This window comes from Pseudophryne corroboree, chromosome 3 (genome assembly GCF_028390025.1).
Source record: "Pseudophryne corroboree isolate aPseCor3 chromosome 3, aPseCor3.hap2, whole genome shotgun sequence".
NCBI classification, from domain to species: domain Eukaryota; kingdom Metazoa; phylum Chordata; class Amphibia; order Anura; family Myobatrachidae; genus Pseudophryne; species Pseudophryne corroboree.
Genome location: NC_086446.1, coordinates 472293314 through 472318623, shown reverse-complemented (window position 1 = coordinate 472318623; position 25310 = coordinate 472293314). Strand labels below are relative to the sequence as shown.

The 25310-nt window shown below is 48.9% G+C and overlaps 1 protein-coding gene across 5 annotated transcripts in view; it reads left to right on the top strand.

Moving 5' to 3' along the window:
• Positions 1-25310, top strand: part of GAS7 (growth arrest specific 7) — a 675298-nt gene that overhangs the window by 272193 nt on the left and 377795 nt on the right. The window lies entirely within an intron of this gene.

Below are 25310 nucleotides of genomic sequence, written 5' to 3'. Positions count from 1 at the left end.
TCCAAGTCCCTAGTAGCCGCAGGCACTACAATAGTTGGTTCAAGTGAAAAGCTGATATCACCTTAGGGAGAAACTGGGGACGAGTCCTCAATTCTGCCCTATCCATATGGAAAATCAGATAAGGACTTTTATATGACAAAGCCGCCAATTCTGATACACGCCTGGCCGAAGCCAAGGCCAATAATATGACCACTTTCCGCGTGAGATATTTTAGATCCACGGTTTTTAGTGGCTCACACCAATGTGATTTTAAGAAAACTCAACACCACGTTGAGAACCCAAGGTGCCACTGGAGGCACAACCGGGGGCTGAATATGCAGCACTCCTTTTACAATGTCTGAACTTCAGGTACTGAAGCTAGTTCTTTTTGGAAGAAAATCGACAGAGCCGAGATCTGTACCTTAATGGAGCCTAATTTTAGGCCCATAGACACTCCTGCTTGTAGGAAATGCAGAAATCGACCTAGTTGAAATTCCTCTGTTGGGGCCTTTTTGGCCTCACACCAAGCAACATATTTTCGCCATATGCGGTGATAATGTTTTGCAGTTACATCTTTCCTGGCTTGAATCAGCGTAGGAATGACTTCCTCCGGAATGCCCTTTTCCTTTAGGATCTGGCGTTCAACCGCCATGCCGTCAAAACGTAGCCGCGGTAAGTCTTGGAACAGACAGGGCCCCTGCTGCCGCAGGTCCTGTCTGAGCGGCAGAGGCCATGGGTCCTCTGATATAATTTCTTGAAGTTCTGGGTACCAAGCTCTTCTTGGCCAATCCGGAACCACGAGTATCGTTCTTACTCCTCGCCTTCCTATTATTCTCAGTACCTTTTGTATGAGAGGCAGAGGGAGGAACACATAAACCGACTGGTACACCCACGGTGTTACCAGAGCGTCCACAGCTATCGCCTGAGGGTCCTTTGACCTGGCGCAATATCTTTTATAGCTTTTTGTTGAGGCGGGACGCCATCATGTCCACCTGTGGCCTTTCCCAATGGTGTACAATCCTTTGGAAGACTTCTGGATGAAATCCCCACTCTCCCGGGTGGAGGTCGTGTCCGCTGAGAAGATCTGCTTCCCAGTCGTCCACTTCGGGAATGAACACTGCTGACAGTGTTAACACATGATTTTCCGCCCATCGGAGAATCCTTGTGGCTTCTGCCATCGCCATCCTTCTTCTTGTGCCGCCCCGTTGGTTTACATGGGCGACTGCCGTGATGTTGTCTGATTGGATCAGTACCGGCTGGTTTTGAAGCAGAGGCCTTGCCTGACTCAGGGCATTGTAAATGGCCCTCAGTTCCAGAATATTTATGTGTAGGGAAGTCACTTGACTTGACCAAAGTCCCTGGAAGTTTTTTCCCTGTGTGACTGCCCCCCCAGCCTCAAAGGCTGGCATCCATGGTCACTAGGACCTAGTCCTGTATGCCGAACCTGCGGCCCTCTTGCATGGAACCTGCCGAATGGGATTGCTTCGTAGGAAGCTACCATTTTTTCCCAGGACTCGGGTGCAATGATGCACCGATACCTGTTTTTGCTTCAGGAGGTCTCTGACTAGAGATGACAGTTCCTTGGCTTTCTCCTCCGGGAGAAACACTTATTTCTGTTCTGTGTCCAGAACCATCCCCAGGAACAGTATACGTGTCGTAGGAACCAGCTGTGACTTTGGACTGTTTAGAATCCAACCGTGCTGTTTTAGCACTTTCCAAAATAGTGCTAACCCGACTAGCAACTGCTCCTTGGACCTTGCCCTTATAAGGATATTGTCCAAGTACGGGATAATTAAAACTCCCTTTTTTCGAAGGAGTATCATCATTTTGGCCATTACCTTGGTAAACACCCTCGGTGCCATGTACAGTCCAAACGGCAGTGTCTGGACTTGGTAATGGTAATCTTGTACCACAAATCTGAGGTACTCCTGGCGAGGATGGTAAATGGGGACATGCAGGTAAGCATCCTTGATGTCCCGGGATCCCATGTAATCCCCCTCGTCCAGGCTTGCAATAACCGCCCTGAGCGATTCCATCTTGAACTTGAATTTTTTATGTATGTGTTCAAGGATTTTAAATATAAAATGGGTCACACCGAACCATGCGGTTTCGGTACTCCAAACCGTGTGGAATAGTAACCCCGTCCTTGTTGAAGTAGGGGCACCTTGAGTATTACCTGCTGGGAATACAGCTTATTAATTGCCTCTAGCGCAGCCTCCCTGCCTGAGGGAGTTGTCGGCAAGGCATATTTGAGGAAACGGCGGGGGGGAGACATCTCGAATTCCAGCTTGTACCCCTGAAATACTACTTGAATGAAACAGGGATCCACCTGTGAGCGAGCCCACTGATCGCTGAAATTTTTTTTTTTTTTTTTTTTTGAGACGGCCCCCCACCGTACCTGGCTACACCTGTGGAGCCCCCGCGTCATGCTGTGGACTCAGAGGAAGCGAGAGAAGAATTTTGATTCTGGGAACAGGCTGACTGGTGCAGCTTTTTCCCTCTCCCCATGTCTCTGTACAGAAAGGAAGCACCTTTGACCCGCTTGCTTTTCTGAAGCCGAAAGGACTGTACCTGATAATACAGTGCTTTCTTAGTCTGTGAGGAAACCTGAGGTAATGGATACGAGGTCCCAGAGACCATCCCCAAATAATTCCTCACCCTTATAAGGCAGAGTCTCTATGCGCCTTTTAAAGTCAGCATCACCTGTCCAGTGACAGGTCTCTAATACCCTCCTGACAGAATGGTCATTACATTCATTTTGGATGCCAGCCGGCAAAATATCCCTCTGTGCATCCCTCATATATAAGACGACGTCTTTAATATGTTCTCATGTGTGACAGGGTCACCGACCACGCTGCAGCAGCACGATCTGCAGGTCTCAGTCTAGTACCTGAGTGTGTAAATACAGACTTCAGGATAGCCTCCTGCTTTTTATCAACAGGTACCTTCAAAGTGGCCGTTCCTAAAACAGCAGTGCCACCTTTTTTGACAACCGTGTGAGCGCCTTATCCACCCTAGGGGATATCTCCCAGCGTAACTTATCCTCTGGCGGGAAAGGGTACGCCATCAGTAACTTTTTAGAAAATACCAGTTTCTTATCGGGGGGAAACCACGCTTTTCACACACTTCATTCATTCATCTGATGGGGGAACAAAACACTGCCTGCTTTTTCTCCCCAAACATAAAACCCTTTTTTAGTGGTACTTGGGTTAATGTCAGAAATGTGTAACACATTTTTTATTGCCGGGATTAAGTCACGGATGTTCCTAGTGGATTGTGTATATGTCTCAACCTTGTCGACACTGGAGTCAGACTCCGTGTCGACATCTGTGTCTGCCATCTGAGTGAGCGGGCGTTTTTTTTGAGCCCCTGATGGCCTTTGAGACGCCTGGGCAGGCGCGGACTGAGAAGCCGGCTGTCCCACAGCTGTTACGTCATCCACCCTTTTATGTAAGGAGTTGACACTGTCGGTTAATAAGTTTCACCTAACCATCCACTCTGGTGTCGGCCCCTCAGGGGGCGACATCACATTTATCGGCATCTGCTCCGTCACCATATAAGCCTCCTCATTAAACATGTCGACACAGCTGTACCGACACACCGCACACACACAGGGAATGCTCTGACTGAGGACAGGACCCCACAAAGCCCTTTGGGGAGACAGAGAGTATGCCAGCACACACCAGAGCGCTATATAATGTGGGGATTAACACTATAACTGAGTGAAATTTCCCCAATAGCTGCTTGTATATATAATATTGCGCCTAAATTTAGTGCCCCCCCCTCTCTTTTTAACCCTTTGAGCCTGAAAACTACAGAGGAGAGCCTGGGGAGCTTTCTTCCAGCTGCACTGTGAAGAGAAAATGGCGCCAGTGTGTCTGAGGGAGATAGCTCCGCCCCTTTTTCGCGGACTTTTCTCCCGCTTTTTTCTGGATTCTGGCAGGGGTATTTACCACATGTATAGCCTCTGGGGCTATATATTGTGGTATTTTTGCCAGCCAAGGTGTTAATATTGCTGCTCAGGGTGCCCCCCCCCCCCCCCAGCGCCCTGCACCCTCAGTGACCGGAGTGTGAGGTGTACATGAGGAGCAATGGCGCACAGCTGCAGTGCTGTGCGCTACCTTGGTGAAGACTGATGTCTTCTGCCGCCGATTTTCCGGACCTCTTCTTGCTTCTGGCTCTGTAAGGGGGACGGCGGCGCGGCTCCGGGACCGAACACCAAGGACTGGGCCTGCGGTCGATCCCTCTGGAGCTAATGGTGTCCAGTAGCCTAAGAAGCCCAATCCGGCTGCAAGCAGGCGAGTTCGCTTCTTCTCCCCTTAGTCCCTCGCTGCAGTGAGCCTGTTGCCAGCAGGTCTCACTGAAAATAAAAAACCTAAATCTGGGGCATGGCCTGGCTGATGGGCTGAGAGGAGGCGATCTGTATGAGCTCCTGCTACCCTGCTCATATACCTCCGATTAAAAGAGCCCTTTTGTCTCCTAGAACCCACAAACAGAGGTACCTAATCCCTTTAATACCTGGGACGGGGGGATCTCGGTCGCGGAGCCGGGGAGCCCTTGCAAGGGTTCCTGCAGGCTGCGGCCTTCCCCACCATCAGAAGCCGGGGGCTGGAGTACGGATCTCCCCCCCCCCGAAGTTGTGCAGACCTGCTGACGGCGTAGCCCGGGGTGACGTGCTCCTCGCGACCCGGTGGAGATCGGGAACAGGAGAGGCGGTGGAATCCCCCCGAGCCGAGGCCCTCCGGATCCCCCGCAGCTATCACCGGGACTGGGAGAGACGGCGGCCACACGCGGCGGGTGAGTCACGCGCTGGTTCTTCTCAGCGCAGCGCCTCTTCCCTCTCTCCCCGCTACCCCTACCCACATGGATCTCCTCATAGGAGCCGGACACAGCCCGCTGAGGACTCCCGCGAGCTGCGGCCTGCCAGCCGCCTAAAGACCGGGATCTCAATCCCATCACCGGCCAGCCAGAGCCCACGACCACCGCGGATCGGGCTTCCGGCCCCTTCCCCCTACACTGGTCCACCGACCAAGACGCTGTGCCCCCTTGTGGAGGCCCCCCCCTCCCCCGCTGACTCTACTTGCCTCCCCGGCTGGGGACCAAGCCGAACACCAGCCTGCCTGGCGGGCGGCCATCTTAGGGGAGACTCACTACGGCCCTAGAGCCCTGTGCTGCATTCCTCAATTTTTAGCGCCCCTTACCTGGACCCCGGGGCTCACACTCTGTGCACAGTCCTGCACTACGGCAGAGTGTATCAGGGCTCATGTTCCCGTGGCTGGAGGGCCGCCTATCCCCTTGCTCATTAGCTCCCGATTCATTATATTACTGAGCAGAGCTCCCGCAGACCCAGGCCGCCCGGTCCACACACACCTCGTCAGCATCGCACCCCCGACCAGCAGCATAGCCCTACGCAGCAAAAAAGCGGGGTGACTCAGCGTGTAACGGTGCAACTACTGAGGAAATACACTTCCCTGCACACGCTGTACCCCCCCCCTTGATCACGTCCTACTACGGGCCTTGTTGCCCCCTCCAGGGACACCTAGGATTTGTAAAGCAATCGTGTGCCTATAAACTCCGAGACCACTCGAGACATCCTCCAGGCGCCATTCCCCCTACCCACATATGCTACAGCCGCTGCACTCTGGGTGACCTGGGAGGAGACCTCATCCATCAGAAGATCCCTAATCTGCTGGGACCTAGGGGAGTACCTGCACGCTACAGCGCACCCGGCCGGGCTGCCTGGGCCAACCCCTGTGAACCGCCTGCCATGTGACCGCGCTATGTAACGCACCTGATCCCGTATGTGCTTTCTAATGCTATAGGAGCTCCCCCATACCTACCCAGGTGTTGACTACCAATCTACCTCACCTCTCTCCGCCACAATGCCCAAAGGGGGGAAAAAGTCGAACGCCCATAATTTAGTAGGCTATTTCAAGAATGCTGCTCCGGCCTCCGCCCGGAGAGCTCTCTCGCCTCTACCCACCTCTGACCGGGACTCAGACGACGACTCTTCCTCTACCCCCGCCACAAAAGCGGACGTCGCCCTTCTCCTGTCCGAAATGCGCAATATTAAAAAATCAATCCGTGCGGAGGTACAGGAGGCTATCTCTGGCCTGAAAACAGATGTGGACAGCCTGGGCTCCAGAGTTGATGCTATTGAAAGAAAACAAGAGGAGCTCATCGCCTTCCAGCAAGAATCGGAACAGGAGATGACCCAAATGCGCACAGATGTTATGTTGCTAGCGGATAAACAAGAAGATCTGGACAACAGAGGCCGCCGGAACAATCTTCGAATACGTAATATCCCCGAGACAGTGGAACAGACCCACCTCGTGGCCTACCTGCTCCGCCTCTTCCGCTCCCTTGCCCCTTCCGTCCCGGATGACATGCTACTCCTAGATAGGGCGCACAGAGCTCTACGTCCTAGATCACAAGACGCCAAAACACCAAGAGATGTGATTCTACGTTTTCACTATTTTGCCGTTAAGGACCAAGTCTACGCCAAAGCCCGGAGGTCTCCGATCATCCCTTTCGAAGGCTCCGATCTTTTGATCTTCCAGGACCTGTCACCGGTTACGCTGAATAGAAGAAGGAAGCTAAAGGACATAACCAAAACCCTGAGAGACAACAATATCAGATATCGGTGGGGCTTTCCCTTTGCCCTCCAAGTTAGGGCAGATGGCAAATTCCTCTCGGTCAGGTCCCCTGACGAGGCCCTTCAGCTACTCCGTCAATTGAACATCTCCGGCCCCCCAGACGCATCCCAACGTCTTCTCCCAGTCAACACCTCCCCTCCCCCCGCAGCCCCTTCCTCAAACTGGAACACTGTTGGTCCGGCCTCCCGGGCCTCTCCAGAGACATGATGCAGCATTTGTTGATGTCCTTGCGGGGTCATGTTTCCCGCGCGAGGTCTTAATGGTCCTCGGGGGGGGGCTCACTGCGCTCCACCGGGACCCATATGCGGCGCGGAGCCCTCTGTATAACTGCTGTTAACCGCTTGTTGCCTTGGTGATTGTGTGCTGGGTGGGCCTTACCGGGCCCCTGGGGCAGGGACCTACGCGCCTGGCCGCGCGGGCTCCTGCCCCGGGTGGCCCGACTGGGCCGAACCTTCTTTTCTTAATTTAAACTGATCCCAATGTTACTACTGTTGCTTCGTAATAGACATACCATGTTTACCTTCAGTTCCCTCGAATTTGCTCTTCTCCCCCCCCCCCCTGTTAGATCCTTCTGCCTACTAACTGCAATATGCGGCTCACCCCCTTCCACTCCCCCCTCCCCCCCTCTCCCCCCTTCCCCGTTCGCTCCTTTGGCCTATAAGCCGCAATATATACATTTAAATTGATTTTGTTCACATACGGGACCCGGTCTCCTCTCTGATCGGCCGGGTTCATCCACCCCCCACTCGACCTCCGAGGTCGACGTCGGACGAACTGGACCTGCGGGTCTCCTTCTTCCTTGGGTCCGACTAGTGAGAATGGATTTTCTCTGTTATCTAGTTACTGGTACTAATCTTTGCCTATGCTTCCTCTGTTCTCTTACTCTTTCTCCCCCTCTTTCTCTGGTTTCCTCCCTTTTCCTTTCCCCTCTCTCCCCAGGGGTCCCGCTGGTGCGCTCCCACAGGAATTGTGCTCCACCTCAATATCATGGTTCTTAGAATAATTACCCTGAACACGAAGGGATTGAACAGCCCACGTAAACGCTCTTTTTTTATTCCAGTCCCTTAAACAACTTAGGGGTGACATCGTATTTCTACAGGAGACCCACTTCTCGGGTAAGTCACATCCCGAACTTAGATCAAAATCTTTCCCACAAACTTTCCATGCTTGCGACTCCATGCGCAAGAAGAAGGGGGTCTCTATACTCTTTGCTAGCCACCTAGATTTTACCCCCTCTGAAATACTGAGGGACCCTGAAGGCAGATACCTGCTGTTAGTAGGGTTGTTAAACGGATCCCCCTATACGTTCTTGAACGTATATGCTCCAAACCAGCTTCAGGCCCCTTTCTTCCACTCCCTAAATAGCCTCTTAGCCCTGCACATAAGCGGCAACGTGGTGTTGGGGGGGGACTTTAATATGACTCTGGATAGCGACCTAGACAGATCAAAACCTTTGCCCAGATCCATGCGCTCCTCTCACTCGCGCAACGCAGCAGCTCTAAACCACCTGCTGTCACAGCACCTCCTCTTCGATACCTGGAGAGTGAAGGAGTCAAATGCTAGGGATTACACATATTATTCCCCCATTTTCGATGTTTACACAAGATTGGACATGATATTCCTAAGTGCGGAGCCAGCTCAATGTATCCTTGACGCCTCCATCCACCCTAGCACATGGTCAGACCACGGCCCGGTTTCTGTGGACGTCCCTGGCCCGCATCCTCCCGTTCGGCACCCTGTTTGGAGGCTGAATGACAGACTCCTTCTGAATCCTCAAACAAAAGCTCGCATAGCTGCCGAAATCTTACACTACTTTGAAACAAATACATCCCCATCTATTTCCCCTATGTTATTATGGGACGCCCACAAAGCAGTAATACGTGGATGCCTGATAAGTGCCTCATCTTATAACAAGAGGACCAGATCCAAACGCATCCGGGAGCTCTCGGACTTCGTTGTGTCCCTCTCACAAAAACACAAAAAAACAGGGTCTGAAGCCGATCTCTCGTCCTTGTCCGCGGCTAGGGGGGGACTAAACATGCTCCTGACGGCGAAGGTAGAGACTAGCCTGAAATGGCTTAATCAGTCCTTTTACGAAAAAGGGGATAAAGCTGACCGACTACTAGCTTCTAGACTTCGGGCTAAACTTGCTAGGAACAACGTCTTATCTATCAAGTCCCCCCCTGGCAAGAAAACAGCTGATCCTAAATGTATTACTGAAGCTTTCTCTTGCTTCTACGAAAAGCTGTACAATGCCCATGGGCCCACTCAATCGAACCCGGACTTTCTTGAGGCCATTCGTACCTTCTTATCCCACTGCCAACTGCCTTGTCTGAGCCCATTGGACGCTGCAGGATTAAACTCAAAGATCTCCGACGAAGAAATTGCCACCGTGGTTAAAGCCCTAAAACTTACCAAGGCGCCGGGCCCAGACGGCTTTACGGCCGCCTATTACAAGACTTTTCTTCCCCAACTTGCACCCCACCTTTCATCCCTCTTCAACGCCGTTTTACAGGGAGCTTCCTTCTCCAAATCGGCTCTGGAGGCTAAAATTATAGTTATTCCCAAGGACGGTAAAGACGCATCTAATTGCGCTAACTATAGACCTATCTCGCTACTTAATTCGGATATCAAGATCTACGCAAAAATTTTAGCCCTCCGATTGAATAGTGTATTACCACACCTTGTCCATAATGATCAGGTGGTATTTATCCCCGGCCGCCAAGCCCGAGACAACACAAGACGTGTTGTTAGTCTTGCTCACTACATCAACCTTACGCACACTCCTGCTCTTTTGCTTTCTCTGGACGCGGAGAAGGCGTTTGACAGGATAGGTTGGCCCTTTCTATTCGAAACTCTTGCCCATTTTGGCTTCCAGGGGGAATTTCTCACAGGAATCCAGGCCTTGTACTCGAGCCCTTCCGCCAGAGTATCTGTGAATGGAGTGCAGTCGGACCCTCTAGTTATCTCCAATGGTACCAGACAGGGCTGCCCACTCTCGCCTCTGATCTTTGCCTTAGTTATAGAGCCATTAGCAGCCCGCATTCGAGCCTCGCCCGACATCGGTGGGCTGAGGGTGGGGGGTTCTACTTACAAAATCTCTCTGTTTGCAGACGATGTCCTCCTATCGCTTTCCTCGCCACACACTTCTTTGCCGAACCTTTTTGACCTCCTCTTTGAATATGGCCAAGTCTCGGGGTACAAAGTTAACTGGTCCAAAACGGAAGCTCTCCCCTTCCACATCCCCCCTCCCCGATTATCCCACATGCAAAGCAACTTTAAATTCACCTGGTGTGCTTCTAAAATTCGTTATCTGGGGATCTTTATTACACGCCGCTACGGAGACTTATATAAGGAAAACTTTTCGCCACTGCTCAGAAACCTTAAAGCCGACCTCCATAAATGGCAATCACTAATTATCTCCTGGCTGGGTCGCATTGTAGCTCTGAAAATGAACATTGTCCCCCGCCTACTTTATTTGTTTCAGACACTACCAGTGAAGGTTCCGGACTCTGTCTTAGCACAAGTCCACTCATGGTTGCTCCGCTTTGTGTGGAGAAACAAGGTGCCTAGGATAGGCTTCTCAACTCTGCGCAAACCAGTGCAGGAAGGAGGTAGAGGCTTTCCAGACATCCGTCTATACTATTTGGCCTCCCATCTCAGCCAGGCGGTGACCTGGTTCGCCCCTACACAGGCTTTACGCTGGCTTCAGCTGGAGACGGCGCTTAGCCACATCCCATCTTTGTCATCCCTACTCCTATCCCCTCTTAGAACTAGATCTCCCCACCTACAACTGCACCCGGTGCTAGATTTCACCTGTCAGATCTGGGACTATTGCACGCGATGCTTTCACTTACTGTCATCTCCCTCGGCGCTTACCCCCTTATGGGACAACCCTTCTTTCACACCGGGTCAGTCACTGACCCGCTCGCGTCCATGGGTGGAACGGAACATCCGCTTTGCTCTGGACGTGCTCTCCGAGGGAACTTGTGCTCCTCTATCGGATATCATGACGAAATTTGACTTCCCGGAGGCGAACCCTTTCACCTATTTCCAGCTGAGACACTTTGTCACTTCTTTATCAAACTCGTCCCCGTTCCAACCTCTCACCACGCTGGAGTCCTACTGTTATTACAAACCACTCGAACGGGGAATCATCTCTCTACTGTATTCCCTTCTCCAGACTCGGGACCAGAAGACGACCCCGGCCTTCGTACTCCAGTGGGAACGGGATCTAGGTCCGGTGCCTGATGACTATGATTGGTCGGACATCTTCACTGCGGTCGCGAAGTCCTCTATCTCAACCCTGGTAAAGGAAAACGCATATAAAATCTTATACAGGTGGTATTTTGTCCCCTCAAGACTCCACAAAATATTTCCCTCCTCATCACCCATGTGCTGGAGAGAATGCGGGGAACATGGCTCTTTCCTCCACATATGGTGGACGTGCCCTAAAATCACAATATTCTGGGACGCAGTCGCACGCCTGTTGAGTGCAGTACTCCAGACTCAGGTACAAAAAGCCCCATAGTCCTTCCTGCTAGGCCTCCCCATTACTAACGCACCCCCAAACTCCGGTAAACTACTGACACAGATCCTAAACGCGGCTAGATGCTCAATTGCCCTTCAATGGAAACAGAGGGAGCCCCCCCCTATTAAACAGGTCATCAACAAAGTATGGTATCTCGCAAGCATGGAAAAAATCACTGCATACCTCCATAATAGATCTTTCCAGTTTCTCCTGAGTTGGGAACTATGGTTCGACTCACAGGCTACCGCAAGTGGATTACGATCCCCCGGGAGCTCGATGGCTCTCCTGCTCTGAATTCGGTGATCTCCTATCCTGACGAGTAGTTACAAGCTTGCCCTTAAATTTGACCTCTTCGTGTCCCTCAGGTAGCACTTTCCCTTTTTATACTAACACCCTATACGAGGTCAGCGGATCGAGGAGGCGCACTGGCGGCGCCCCCAACCCTGGGTCTTCCCCCCCCCCCCCCCCTATTCTATTCCCATCCCGTCTTGTCCCTTCCCCCTTCTCTCTCTTCATGCTCTCTCTTTCTCTCTTTAGACTTCTTCTTTCTAATGCCATAGTTAAGTGTGTAATCTCCGGTTCCCATCCGACAGTAGGGTCTCTTTTCACCCAGAGGTATAATCCATAACGGTTTCTCGTTTTAACAAATGTATGATTAATGACTCATATGTTATCTCATTCTTCTTATTTACCTCCTCTCTTTCTTGTCGCAAGCTGGGAACCGCATGATCTTTGTTCCAAGGTTATATCTCTGTTTTTGGTTGTATATTGTTACACGACAACAGCTCACCCCACGTGTGGTGGGGAGCTGTGGTGATATTTATAACCTGAAAATTAAAATAAACAATTTAAAAAAAAAAAAAAAAACCTAAATCTATACTTTCTTTCTAAGGGCTCAGGAAAGCCCCTAGTGTGCATCCAACCTCGGCCGGGCACAAAATCTAACTGAGGCTTGGAGGAGGGTCATAGTGGGAGGAGCCAGTGCACACCAGGTGACCTAAAGCTTTCTTTAGTTGTGCCCAGTCTCCTGCGGAGCCGCTATTCCCATGGTCCTTACGGAGTTCCCAGCATCCACTAGGACGTCAGAGAAATAAAAAATACTGCATTTGTTGCGCTCATCACCTGAATTATTTTGGAGGGAGTAGATGTTGTACTCAGGATGATAAATATGTCACATACTGTATAAATTGTTTATTGGTGGCAATAAATGTCACCCTGCATCAAAGCCTAACAAACGTGTATAGCACTGATATGTAGTAATAACAGAAGAGATACAAAATCGTGTCACGCCTACTCTAAATTGGTGATGGAACGATAAAGGTTACTTGCAGGTGAAAAAGATAGGGGCACACATTATAAGCAATACAACACTGCCACCTTCAGGCAACAAGAAATTATTACGCAACATACTGAGTAGATAGGGCAGAATAATAAATCATAAAACCATGGAAAAGAATAAATCCTAGTGAAAACTATATGATAAAATAAATAGCAAATTTCAATAGTGAAATAAGTGTAATATAATTGGGATATGTTTTTGTAAAGCCGTTGTATGTGCCACATTATCTGCTCAGGGAATCAAACGTTTTTGAAAGCAGCTCCTTTTGTGTGTAGGTGTCTGGTGAGTACGAGACAGACTAGTCATCAGGTTTCTGCCGAGGAATTACTGATATGTCAGGAATGCGTTAACATCACACACAATCCTCCATTGTATTCCTGTCTCAAAGGAGCTATTGTGCATGATTTCTCCATAACTGGGTGGGAGAGCGTGAATTCTATTTGTTTTACAGACTCCAAGCTATAGTTAACTACACGGTAGTTAATTTGGGCAGTTAATTAGTTAAGATATATTATGCCTATATATTTTTTGGTAATTGCTGAAAAACGTATTCAATTGTAGTTAACTTATTTCCTGTCTATATTATTTATTAATTGCTGGAAAAAGTACTCAACTGTGTCCTAGGCAACTACTTTTTTTTTTTTTTTTTTTTTATAGTTGTCATGTAAATATGAAGTGATGATTGCATTAAAGTATTATTCAGGGCTATAGGAAAGCATGTACGATTGGTGCAGTCATATAGGACGCAGGGCCCTGAATGGCATTTGCAGCTAGTAGCAGTGCTGTATAGCTCTACAGCAGTGTTTCCCAACCTCGGTCCTCAAGGCACACTAACAGTCCTAGTTTTAGTGATATCCAGGCTTGAACACAGGTGACTTAATTAGTAGCTCAGTTATTTTGATTTCACCACCTGTGCTGCAGCCTGGATATCACTAAAACCTGCACTGTTGGTGTGCCTTGAGGACCGTGGTTGGGAATGCCTGCTCTACAGTTTCTCCTGCAAGTGGCCCCGCCCCTTGTGTGACATCACGTGTTTGGGGGCAGGGCCCAAAGGGGGGCCTGGGAGCCCTGCCTCGGCACTCGTATTATCAGAGGATTATTTATAGTTTTATTGATACAGGCGCTGCCGTGTCTGGAAAGGGGGCAGGGCCTTAGGTGGAGGAGGCATCTCTTCAGTGATCACCAGCTGCTTTGCAGAGCAGCGGTGATCACTGGTGCTCCCAACTGTCCCCCCCCCACCCCACCCATGGGACACTGCTGCACGCGTGTGGGACAGTGTCCAATTAGCAGGATTGTCCCGCTAAATTCGGGACAGTTAGGAGGTATGTATACTTCCAGAGCTCACCTCAGTGTATTTAACTTTGTTCTCTTCCCCATAATGCTTTTATACCCACTCATGCCAATCATGTTGTGGCCTGATCTTATTTTTACAATTCATTTAACCACCTTCCTAGTGTGGTTGCGACCACACGAGGCTGGACTTACCCCGACATGGTCGCATCTGATGCAACGAGTCCGAAACGTTCACTGTATGGCTGCTGCAAGAACAGTATCTTCCAGCAGCTGCCACTCACAGATGTGCCTGTCCGTCTGCTACCTAGTTCCCTCAGCCAGTGTCTGCTGTGCAGCCGATCTCTGCACCCGCCACACCACGGCTGCAGAGACTAGCAGCCACTGGGAAATGTAAATAAAGCAGCTCTCGCCTTCCCTGTGTTCACCCAGCAACTGCAGCGTGGAGCAGCCACCAGAAAACTGTAGTGTCACAAAGGTCACAGTGTTCAATCATTGGTGGACCGATATCAACCAGTGATGCTTAAACCTATGTTTATAAAAATAAATAAAATGATGTTGGTTATGTTTTAAATAAATGTCTTACCATAATTCAATCATAAAAACAACCATTTATGAGCATTTAAAAAAAAATCAAATAGCCAGTTAAGTGTTAAACTGGTGACATGCTCTCTAGCAAGGCATAGAGAAGTGTGCAAATTATTAGACGCAAGGAATTTAACTTTTTTCATGTAATAAATACTTATTTTCTTTCAATAGGCTCTCTACCAATAGGTACTGGAGTAAGAAAAGTTGAAGTATCACTGAAAATACTTTTAATTAAAAAAATACACATGAACAATGCAATAATTGCGAGAAAGCTCTGTCCCTGCGAATCCACTCCACAGACTTCTCTGGCTATTTTTTATAAAAACTACCCCGAGTACCTACCGCTGCCTCTGCTTATCCCACCCTTACACTGTCCAGTGCGCTCCTCCAACTCCAGTCACCTGATTGGCAGCCTGCAGCTCTGTGATCCATCAACTGATGTCTGCTGTAAATTGAGATGCCGGTTTACAACAGACATCAGATGACTGGGGCCACAGTGCAGGAAGCTGACGATTAGATGACCTGAAGCACGGAGGAGCGCACCGGGACACTGATCACCACACCAGGGGGACTATAATAGGATTTTAATACCTACCGGTAAATCCTTTTCTCTTGGTCCGTAGAGGATGCTGGGGACTCCAAAAGGACCATGCTGGGGACTCCAAAAGGACCATGGGGTATAGACGGGATCCGTAGGAGACATGGGCACACTATAAGACTTTGGGTGTGAACTGCCTCCTCCCTCTATGCCCCTCCTCCAGACCTCAGTTAGAAAACTGTGCCCAGGGAGACGGACATTTAGAGGAAAGAATTTATTGTTTAAACACGGTGAGTGTCATACCAGCTCACACCTCGAACGTGGCATTCAATAGAACACCAGCTGACGGCATGGAAAACATACAGCAATATGCTGACCGAAAATGTAACACAACCTGTGTGTAAACACGACCAATAATCACATGCCGCATGCCATGTCATGAATAACAGCAGCAACAGACTTGACTGAAAAGAAACACCACTTGAGTGTAACGACAACCAATAGCTGCAGATACAGTACGCACTGGGATGGGCGCCCAGCATCCTCTACGGACTAAGAGAAAAGGATTTACCGGTAGGTATTAAAATCCTATTTTCTCATACGTTCTAGAGGATGCTGGGGACTCCAAAACGACCATGTGGTCTATACCAAAGCTCCAGACCGGGTGGGAGAGTGCGGACGACTCTGCAGCACCGATTGAGCAAACATGAGGTCCTCATCAGCCAGGGTATAAAACTCGTAGAACTTATCAAAAGTGTTTGAACCCGACCAAGTAGCCGCTCGGCAAAGTTGAACCTCCGAGACTCCTCGGGCATCTGCCCCAAGAAGAGCCCACCGACCTGGTAGAATGGGCCTTTACCGACTTCGGTACCGGCAATCCAGCCGTAGAATGAGCATGCCGAATCGTATCACAGATCCAGCGTGTAACAGACTGCTTAGAAGCAGGGGCCCCACTATTGGGAGCATACAGGATAAACAGAGCGACTGTTTCCCCAATCTGAGCCGTTCTGGCGACATAAAATATTCAAAGCTTTGACTACATCGAGAGACTTCGAATCAGCCAAGGCTTAAATATCCCCAGGCACCACAATAGGCTGGTTCCTGTGAAACGCAGAAACCACTTTTGGCAGAATTGTTGTTGCCGAGTACTCAATTCTGCTCTATCCACATGGAAGATCAAATAGGGCTCTTGTGCGACAAAGCCGCCAATTCCGACACTCGCCTTGCAGACGCCAAGACCAATAGCATGGCCACTTACCAAGTGAGAATTTTATTTTTAGTTTTACCCAACTTACGTTAAAGGTTCCAACCAGTGTGACATATGAAACTGCAACACCACGTTAAGGTCTCCTGGTGCCACTGGGGGCACAAATGGAGGTTGGATGAGCAGCACTCCTTTCACGAAAGTCTGAACTTCCGGAAAGGTGGGCAAGTATTTTTTAAAGAAAATTGATAAAGCCAAAATCTGCACTTTAATGGAGCCTAACTATAGGCCTGCATCCACACCTGGTAGCAAAAAATTGGAGAAAACGACCCAGTTGAAATTTTTCCGTAGGAGCCTTCTTGGATTCACACCAAGACACATACTTCCTCCAAATACGGTGGTAAAGCTTTGCCGTTACTTATTTCCTAGCCTGAAGCAATGTGGGAATGACTTCACCGGGAATATCCTTTCGGGCTAGGATATGGTGTTCAACCGCCAAGCCGTCAAACGCAGCCCCGGTAAGTCTTGATACACGCCCGGTCCTTGCTGTAACAGGTCCTCTTGTAGAGGAAGAGGCCAGGGATCTTCTATGAGTAAGTCGTGAAGATCTGGATACCAAGTCCTCCTTGGCTAGACCGAAACAATGAGGATCGCCTGAACCTTTGTTTTTCTTATGTTTATCACCTTCGGAAAGAGTGAAAATGGAGGGAACACATAGACCGACTGAGACACCCAAAGTGTAACGAGAGCGTCCACCGCTATAGCTCGAGTGTCCCTTGACCTGGAACAATATCCCTGAAGTTTCATGTTGAGGCTAAACGCCATCATGTCTAATCGAGGAATTCCCCAAAGACTTGTCACTTCTGTGAAAACTTCTTGATGAAGACACCACTCTCCTGGATGGAAATCGTGTCTGCTGAGGAAGTCTATTTCTCCGTTGTCTTCACCCGGAACGACGATGTCTAATAGAGCATTTACATGCCTTTCCGCTCCTCGGAAACTTTTGCGCTTTGCACCTCGTTCCGCCCTAGCGGCTTACTGACGCCACTGCTGTTTAGTCGTCCGACAGAAATGAGACGGGCAGAACACGAAGTAGATGTTCGTTGTAAATAGCTCTTAATCCAAGAATGCTTATTGCAGACAAGCTTCCCGGCTTGATCCTTTCCCCCTGGAAACTCTTCCCCTGGAAAGACTGCTTCCCAGCCTCGGAGACTTGTATCCATGGACTTCAGGATCTGATCCTGGATCCCGAACCTTCGTCCCTCTAGGAGGTGAGAACTGTGAAGCCACCACAGGAGATATATCCTGGTCCTGGAAAATAGGATCATTTTCCAGTGCATGTGCAGGTAAGACCCGGACCACCTGTCCAACTGGTCCCGCAAAAACAACTCTGGCATTTGACCTGCTCACCGAATGGCCTCGTAGGCCGCAACCATCTTCTGCATCAACGGAACGTATTGACGGGTTTACCCTGTTGCAAATCTGATCCGACTCTGGATCATCAGATCTCTTTCCACAGGAAATACAAACTCTTAACAGATCAGTATCTAATCTTATTCCCAACTCCGACCTCTGCATCGGAGGGATCAACAGCGATTCTTTGTGTTGAAGAACTGTCAGAGAGAAACAACGATTTGTACCACTTGTTTCTTAGCCTCGCCGTAGTTAGGTGAGCGTCCCAGTACAGGGTAATAATGGTTCTTACTATAGAAGGAAAACCATCATATTGCTATCACTCCGGTGAAATGGCAATGACAATACTGAATAGTAAAACTAGGGACGCTTAATGCGGATGACCGCAATTAAAACCTCTTTCTTCTTTTACAGGCTGGAGATCCCTGCCTTGAGAGATTCCATCTTGTAGTTCATTTTCTTGAGTAGAAATCTTTTATGGGATTGTTGTGACCGAGCTGTCCTGGTTCAGAAGCACGAAAAAGCTTGAATAACAGCTTTTTTAAAAAATTTTTTATTTGTGACAGGGACAGCAGGACAATGTCCTGATCCTGACCCAACTCTTGTATGGCGTCGCATACTACCTCTTCCGAGGAGAATCGGTAAGATCTATTTGAAAATTCAGTGAGGGGAATCATTTGGACAACTCGAGTATGTTCCCCTTTGCACTCTATTCTTAACTCACTGTGTCAAGTCCCTTCTAGGACTGACTGAAGAGTATTAGACGAGTTCCCCCGGTGTGGGCTCCAGCAAGATAGACCCAGCGCCTTGCGGTGGATGTGGTAGACACAGAGGACGATATCAAGTTCTGTGAAGTTGAAATGGCTGCTTACCTTTTCACCTCCATCTACCTACAAAGAAGGGGATTAACAACGGTATCCAACCGGAAAAAATGACTGCATCCACAACAAATGCGTCACCAACTGTTGTGATGGAACATAGCACAAGCAGGTAGACTCGCCAGAAGTATCTGCCGATAACAACTTAACCAAGTCATCCCCAAACCAGATTATCCCTTCATAGGGAAGATACCCCAATATTTCTCGGAGTCAGTGCATACCTCTTGTAGTCGCACGGCAGCAAGCTGCAATGTACTAGATAAGACCCAAGGAATATCCCATTCCTCCCCAGAGTAATTATATCGGATAACAAGGTACCCGACCATTTCATTATACAAGTACTCCCCCATGCGTATGTAATGCAAATATCATCAAAGCATATAATTAAAATATCACTTAGCTTCCTGTATACGATCCTTTGTGACAGGGCCCCATGCAGTACAAGGGTTGACATTCACTTTTATTCTATCCACGGCGGGAGAAGAATAACTATTTGGACTCCTCGTGAGGATTCGAGACCATCTTGTCACGGCTGACCTAGAGCTTCAACAACAGAGCGACCAGCACATGAGAAGGAATAACTTTACTTCAGCATTCATAATAAACTGTATATATTATAAATGTACACTTTTAAATACACATATATACACATATATCTATATATACATCACACATATATATATCTATATATATATATACACTGCTCAAAAAAATAAAGGGAACACTAAAATAACACATCCTAGATCTGAATGAATGAAATATTCTTATTAAATACTTTGTTCTTTACATAGTTGAATGTGCTGACCACAAAATCACACAAAAATTATCAATGGAAATCAAATTTATTAACCCCTGGAGGTCTGGATTTGGAGTCACCCACAAAATTAAAGTGGAAAAACACACTACAGGCAGATCCAACTTTGATGTAATGTCCTTAAAACAAGTCAAAATGAGGCTCAGCAGTGTGTGTGGCCTCCACGTGCCTGTATGACGTCCCTACAACCCACACAAGTGGCTCAGGTAGTGCAGCTCATCCAGGATGGCACATCAATGCGAGCTGTGGCAAGAAGGTTTGCTGTGTCTGTCAGCGTAGTGTCCAGAGCAGAGGCGGAACTACCGCCAGTGCAAGCAGTGCGTTGCACTGGGGCCCGCCTCTGTCCAGGGGCCCAAGCATGTAATGAGTCAAATTGACTCATTACATGCCGCTGTGCGCTGCGGGCAACCGCTGCCCGCAGCGCACAGCCGCCCACAGAGGAGAGGAGCAGCGGCACGGACGGGGGAAGGAGGAGGAGGGAGGTGAAGGAGGGAGCCGCAGCAGCGCTTTGTTACTGGTGGAGGCGCTGCTGCTGCCCCTCTGCTTCACTATAGGCTGTCTTTAGAGAACAGCCTATAGTGAAGCAGAGGGGCAGCAGCAGCAGCGCCTCCACCAATAACACAGCGCTGCTGCGGCTCCCTCCTCCACCTCCCTCCTCCTCATTCTCTACTGCCCGGGAATCGTCTGACGCTGCACCGAGGAGCCTGAGCCAGCGGAGAGGGTAAGTATAATTCTTTCTTTCTTTCTTTCTTTCTTTCTTTCTTTCTCTCTTTCTCTCTTTCTCTCTTTCTCTCTTTCTCTCTTTCTTTCTTTCTTTCCTACAAAAAAGGGGGACTGTGTGCCGCAATGTGTAAAAACGGGGAATCTGCCTGCCGTAATGTGTAAAAAGGGGGAATCTGCCTGCCGCAATGTGTAAAAAGGGGGAATCTGCCTGCCGCAATGTGTAAAAAGGGGGAATCTGCCTGCCGCTATGTGTAACAAGGACACGCTGTCTGCCGCAATGTGTAAAAAGGGGGAATCTGCCTGCCGTAATGTGTAACAAGGGCACGCTGTCTGCCGTAATGTGTAAAAAGGGGACGCTGTCTGCCATTATGTGTACAAAGGGCACGCTGTCTGCCGTTATGTGTAAAAAGTGTACGCTGTCTGCCACTATGTTTAACAAGGGCACGCTGTCTGCCGTTATGTGAAAAAAGTGTACGGTGTCTGACGCTATGTTTAACAAGGGCACGCTGTCTGCCGTTATGTGAAAAAAGTGTACGCTGTCTGCCGCTATGTGTAACAAGAGCACGCTGTCTGCCGTTATGTGTAAAAAGGGCACGCTGTCTGCCGTTATGTGTAAGGTCTCTACCTGGTGTAGTGTTGCTACTGTGCGGCGTAATTTGAATAATGGAGACTACTGTGTACCGTTTTATGAATTGGTATTATTTTGTGGCCACACACCTTCCCCACGAAGCCACGCCACTATGTATTTTTGCGCGCGCCAACGGCGCGCACTGCCCCTGTTTTGCATGCAGGGGTGGGGCTCCAATGCAGATTCTTGCACACAGTGCTAAAATGTCTAGTTACGGCACTGTTGCTAGGTATCCACTTCCCTGAGCAGGTCCCCCCTCACCAGATCCTCTCCAGGGGTGAGGGGGTGGACTTGGATGGGATGGGATGGGGGGGGGGCAAGCCATTTTGTCGCACATGGGCCCACCGCTCGCTAGTTCCGCCACTGGTCCAGAGCATGGAGGCGCTACCAGGAGACAGGCCAGTACATCAGGAGACGTGGAGGAGGCCATAGGAGGGCAACAACCCAGCAGCAGGACCGCTACCTCCACCTTTGTGCAAAGAGGAACAGGAGGAGCCCTGCAAAATGACCTCCAGCAAGCCACACATGTGCATGTGTCTACTCAAACGATCAGAAACAGACTCCATGAGGGTGGTATGAGGGCCCGACGCCCATAGGTGGGGGTTGAGCTTACAGCCCAACACCGTGCAGGACGTTTGGCATTTGCCAGAGAACACCAAGATTGGCAAAGTCGCCACTGGCGCCCTGTGCTCTTCACAGATGAAAGCATGTTCTCAGTTCTCACTGAGCACATGTGACAGATGTCATAGGCGTGTGCAGCACATTTTATTAGGGGGTGCACAATCGGAGGGGTGTGTCTAGCACCGCCTTATGGGCGTGTCTAGCACCATCTATTGACAGTCAACGCAATATAAAATATCCACCCTTGTACCAATCCTAATAAAGCAGATACATTGTCAGATGTTGTGGTGTGCACCAAACAAACACCCCTGATGGCACTCACTGCAATTACAGTGCTCCTCCTCAGCCTGGTCTGGCTCCCCCTCTCTTTCCCCTGCAAGCTGCAGCAGCTTACTTACAAGTCACTCACTCACTGACACTGACAGTCGCAGACTAGTACTGCTGCTGCTGGTAAAAACGAGTGACGTGTCAATGCTGCTGCTGACCGCCTGCCAGTATTGAATTTGTCTTCCTAAGAGGAAAGCTGGCTGCATGCTGATCCTCATCAGTGGCTGGTGTTGGCATAGCATAGAAGGAGAGAGGTGGGCATGTAGCGGGTGTGGCAGGTGGGCGTGCGAGCATGTTTTTGTACATGGAGTTTGAAAGCCGGTGGCAGTGATACCCTTGATTAACCCAGGCATCCGGTCAGTAATGCAATCCTGACAGGGTGCAGCACAGAGGGGACAGTAATCAGCATGTTCGCGATCGCTGCATCAGGCATGTGAGATCGGGGTGCCGGACATTAGGGGGTGCCTGTGCGCACCAGGAACCCCCCCTGCGCACACCTATGACAGATGTAACAGAGTCTGGAGACGCCAATGAGAACGTTCTGCTGCCTGCAACATCCTCCAGCATGACCGGTTTGGCAGTGGGTCAGTAATGGTGTGGGGTGGTATTTCTTTGGGGGGCCGCACAGCCCTCCATGTGCTCGCCAGAGGTAGCCTGACTGCCATTAGGTACCGAGATGAGATCCTCCGGACCCTTGTGAGACCATATGCTGGTGCGGTTGGCCCTGGGTTCCTCCTAATGCAAGACAATGCTAGACTTCATGTGGCTGGAATGTGTCAGCAGTTCCTGGAAGACGAAGGCATTGATGCTATGGACTGGCCCGCCCGTTCCCCAGACCTGAATCCAATTGAGCACATCTGGGACATCATGTCTCGCTCCATCCACCAATGCCACATTGCACCACAGACTGTCCAGGAGTTGGCGGATGCTTTAGTCCAGGTCTGGGAGGAGATCCCTCAGGAGACCATTCACCACCTCATCAGGAGTATGCCCAGGCGTTGTAGGGAGGTCATACAGGCACGTGGAGGCCACACACACTACTGAGCCTCATTTTGACTTGTTTTAAGGACATTACATCAAAGTTGGATCAGCCTGTAGTGTGTTTTTCCACTTTCATTTTGAGGGTGACTCCAAATCCAGACCTCCATGGGTTAATAAATTTGATTTCCATTGACAATTTTTGTGTGGTTTTGTTGTTGGCACATTCAACTATGTAAAGAACAAAGTATTTAATAAGAATATTTCATTCATTCAGATCTAGGATGTGTTATTTTAGTGTTCCCTTTATTTTTTTGAGCAGTGTATGTATATATATATATATATATATATATATATATATAATCTGTCAGGAACATCGGGGTCCCTAGTGACATTAATGTGTTCTGAATGTGTATGAACATGTACTGAATGCCAATGTTGCGGATCTAATCAGGAAACATTATGGCCGACATAGAACACAGTATTCATGTCGATAAATAGGCAAAAAAAAACATTTTTGTGACCCCGAGGGGTCTGAGGGAAACATATACCTAAGTTCACTAGGACGCCCCCAGAAATACTATCATGTCTGTACTCGAGCTACAGCTCAATGCAAACGTACCATACATATATAAACACGCAGGTATAGGTTTTTTTACATTACTGTACACCCAGTCCTAATAGTTGGTGCCGACAGGGTCACCCACATACGTCTGTGTCTCCCAAACAGTGTGTACTTTAGAAAAGCCTACACTACTGACCTACTGACACTTAATCACATGAATCAAGTACCATCTGAAGTCGGCAATGCCGACAGAGGGATTCTCATATCTGTCTGTGGTAGAGCACTCACACATGTCAACACACGTGTACTAAACACCCACCAACATTGTTCAAAAAGGCAGATTTCTGACAGGGTAAACACAGAACTTTAACCAACTCACTTTACACACGCCCATTATATATATATATATATATATATATATATATATATATTTATTTATATATATATAGTGCTTCATGCCTTTTACTGCACTAAATAACTGTGCCCGCCCTCCTTTAACACTGGTAACTGTTTAGCAGTGTTTTTAGCGGGCCCAGCATCTCTGTGAAGAGAAAATGGCGCTGTATAGAGTTGTGAGGGCTAAGCCACGCCCCCTTCTCGGCGCGCTTCAGTCCCAATATTTTTGTATATTTTTATCCTGGCGGGGGTCATTATACAGTGTCTAGGCACTGTATGTTACTTTGCCAGGTCACCATCATGAGGTATATTGCTGCCCAGGGCGCCTCCCCTGCACCCATGTAGTGCCGCCTGTGTGTGTGGGAGCAATGGCGCGCAGCGCGACCGTTGCGCGGTACCTCATAGATCTGATGTCTTCTGCCGTCACTGAAGTCTTCTTGTTCTTCTAATACTCACCTGGCTTCTTTCTTCTGGCTTTGTGAGGGGGGTGACGGCGCGGATCCGGGAACGAGCAGCTAGGCGAACCAAGTGATCAGACCCTCTGGAGCTAATGGTGTCCAGTAGCCTAAGAAGCAGAGCCCTTGAACTCAGAAGAAGTAGGTCTGACTTCTCTCCCCTCACTCCCACGAAGCAGGGAGCCTGTAGCCAGCAGGTCTCCCTGAAAATAAAAAAGCTAACATAAAGTCTTTTAGAGAAACTCAGGAGAGCTCCCCTAGTGTGTGTCCAGTCTCTCTGGGCACAGAGTCTAACTGAGGTCTGGAGGAGGGGCATAGAGGGAGGAGCCAGTTCACACCCATTCAAAGTCTTATAGTGTGGCCATGTCTCCTGTGGATCCCGTCTATACCCCATGGTCCTTTTGGAGTCCCCAGCATGGTCCTTTTGGAGTCCCCAGCATCCTCTAGGACGTATGAGAAAAGTAAATATTTTTTTTTTTTTTTTTTCCTTTATGGTGATCACCAGCCTGTGGTCTTATTAGACCAGAGGTGACTGTGGATAACGCCTTCTCAGGATAGCGTTATTATCACAGGGCTCCCTCTGGTAATTATTTTACTTATTTCACCGTTTTGTTTCTAGCAAATTCAGTGAGATCACATTTCCAAGCATGGGAAATGCGATCTGATTACAAGAAAAAACTTAAATCAGTGAATTTCAAACCTTTTCAACTCATGGCACACCAAACACGATTTGAATAATGCCAAGGCACATCATGGGGAAAAACTCGGACACATTGGCCTGCACAAGAAAAAAACTAACCAATTGACCCCCACATGAAAAATACAATTACACTGGCCTCCATAAGAAACAGAAATGATGAACGCAGTACAGTACCGTGTGTGTGCCAGGCTCATCTGCTTGCAGAACACAGGAGGGACCTTATGCCCAGTGCTGGATTAAGCCTTAGGGGGGCCTGGGGCACTTAAGACAGGGGGGCTCTGGGCAAGAGGGGGGGTGGTATTTAAATAGTGCATACCTCCCAACATGACCCATTCCAGGAGGAACAAAATGCTCTGCTACTGGACTTCCCTCTTATTATATGATTGGTGTCACCTGTGTTGAACTATTTAACTGATAAGAAAGGTATTTCAACACAGGTGATTGTAATCATAAATTAAGAGGGAAGTACAGGTAGAGAGCATTTTGTCCCTCCTGAAATGGGTCATGGTATGGATTGTGGATATTAAATTTAAACCAATGGTGTATATTAGATTTAAACTGATAGTTTACTAATGCCTGGGTACTGTTTACAGCTCCACCTATTTGAGAGACAACTACAGATGGGTCCACGGTTATCTTGACTAGTTTTCTGCGCCTAGGCACAACATGATTTATTAGCATAAACCC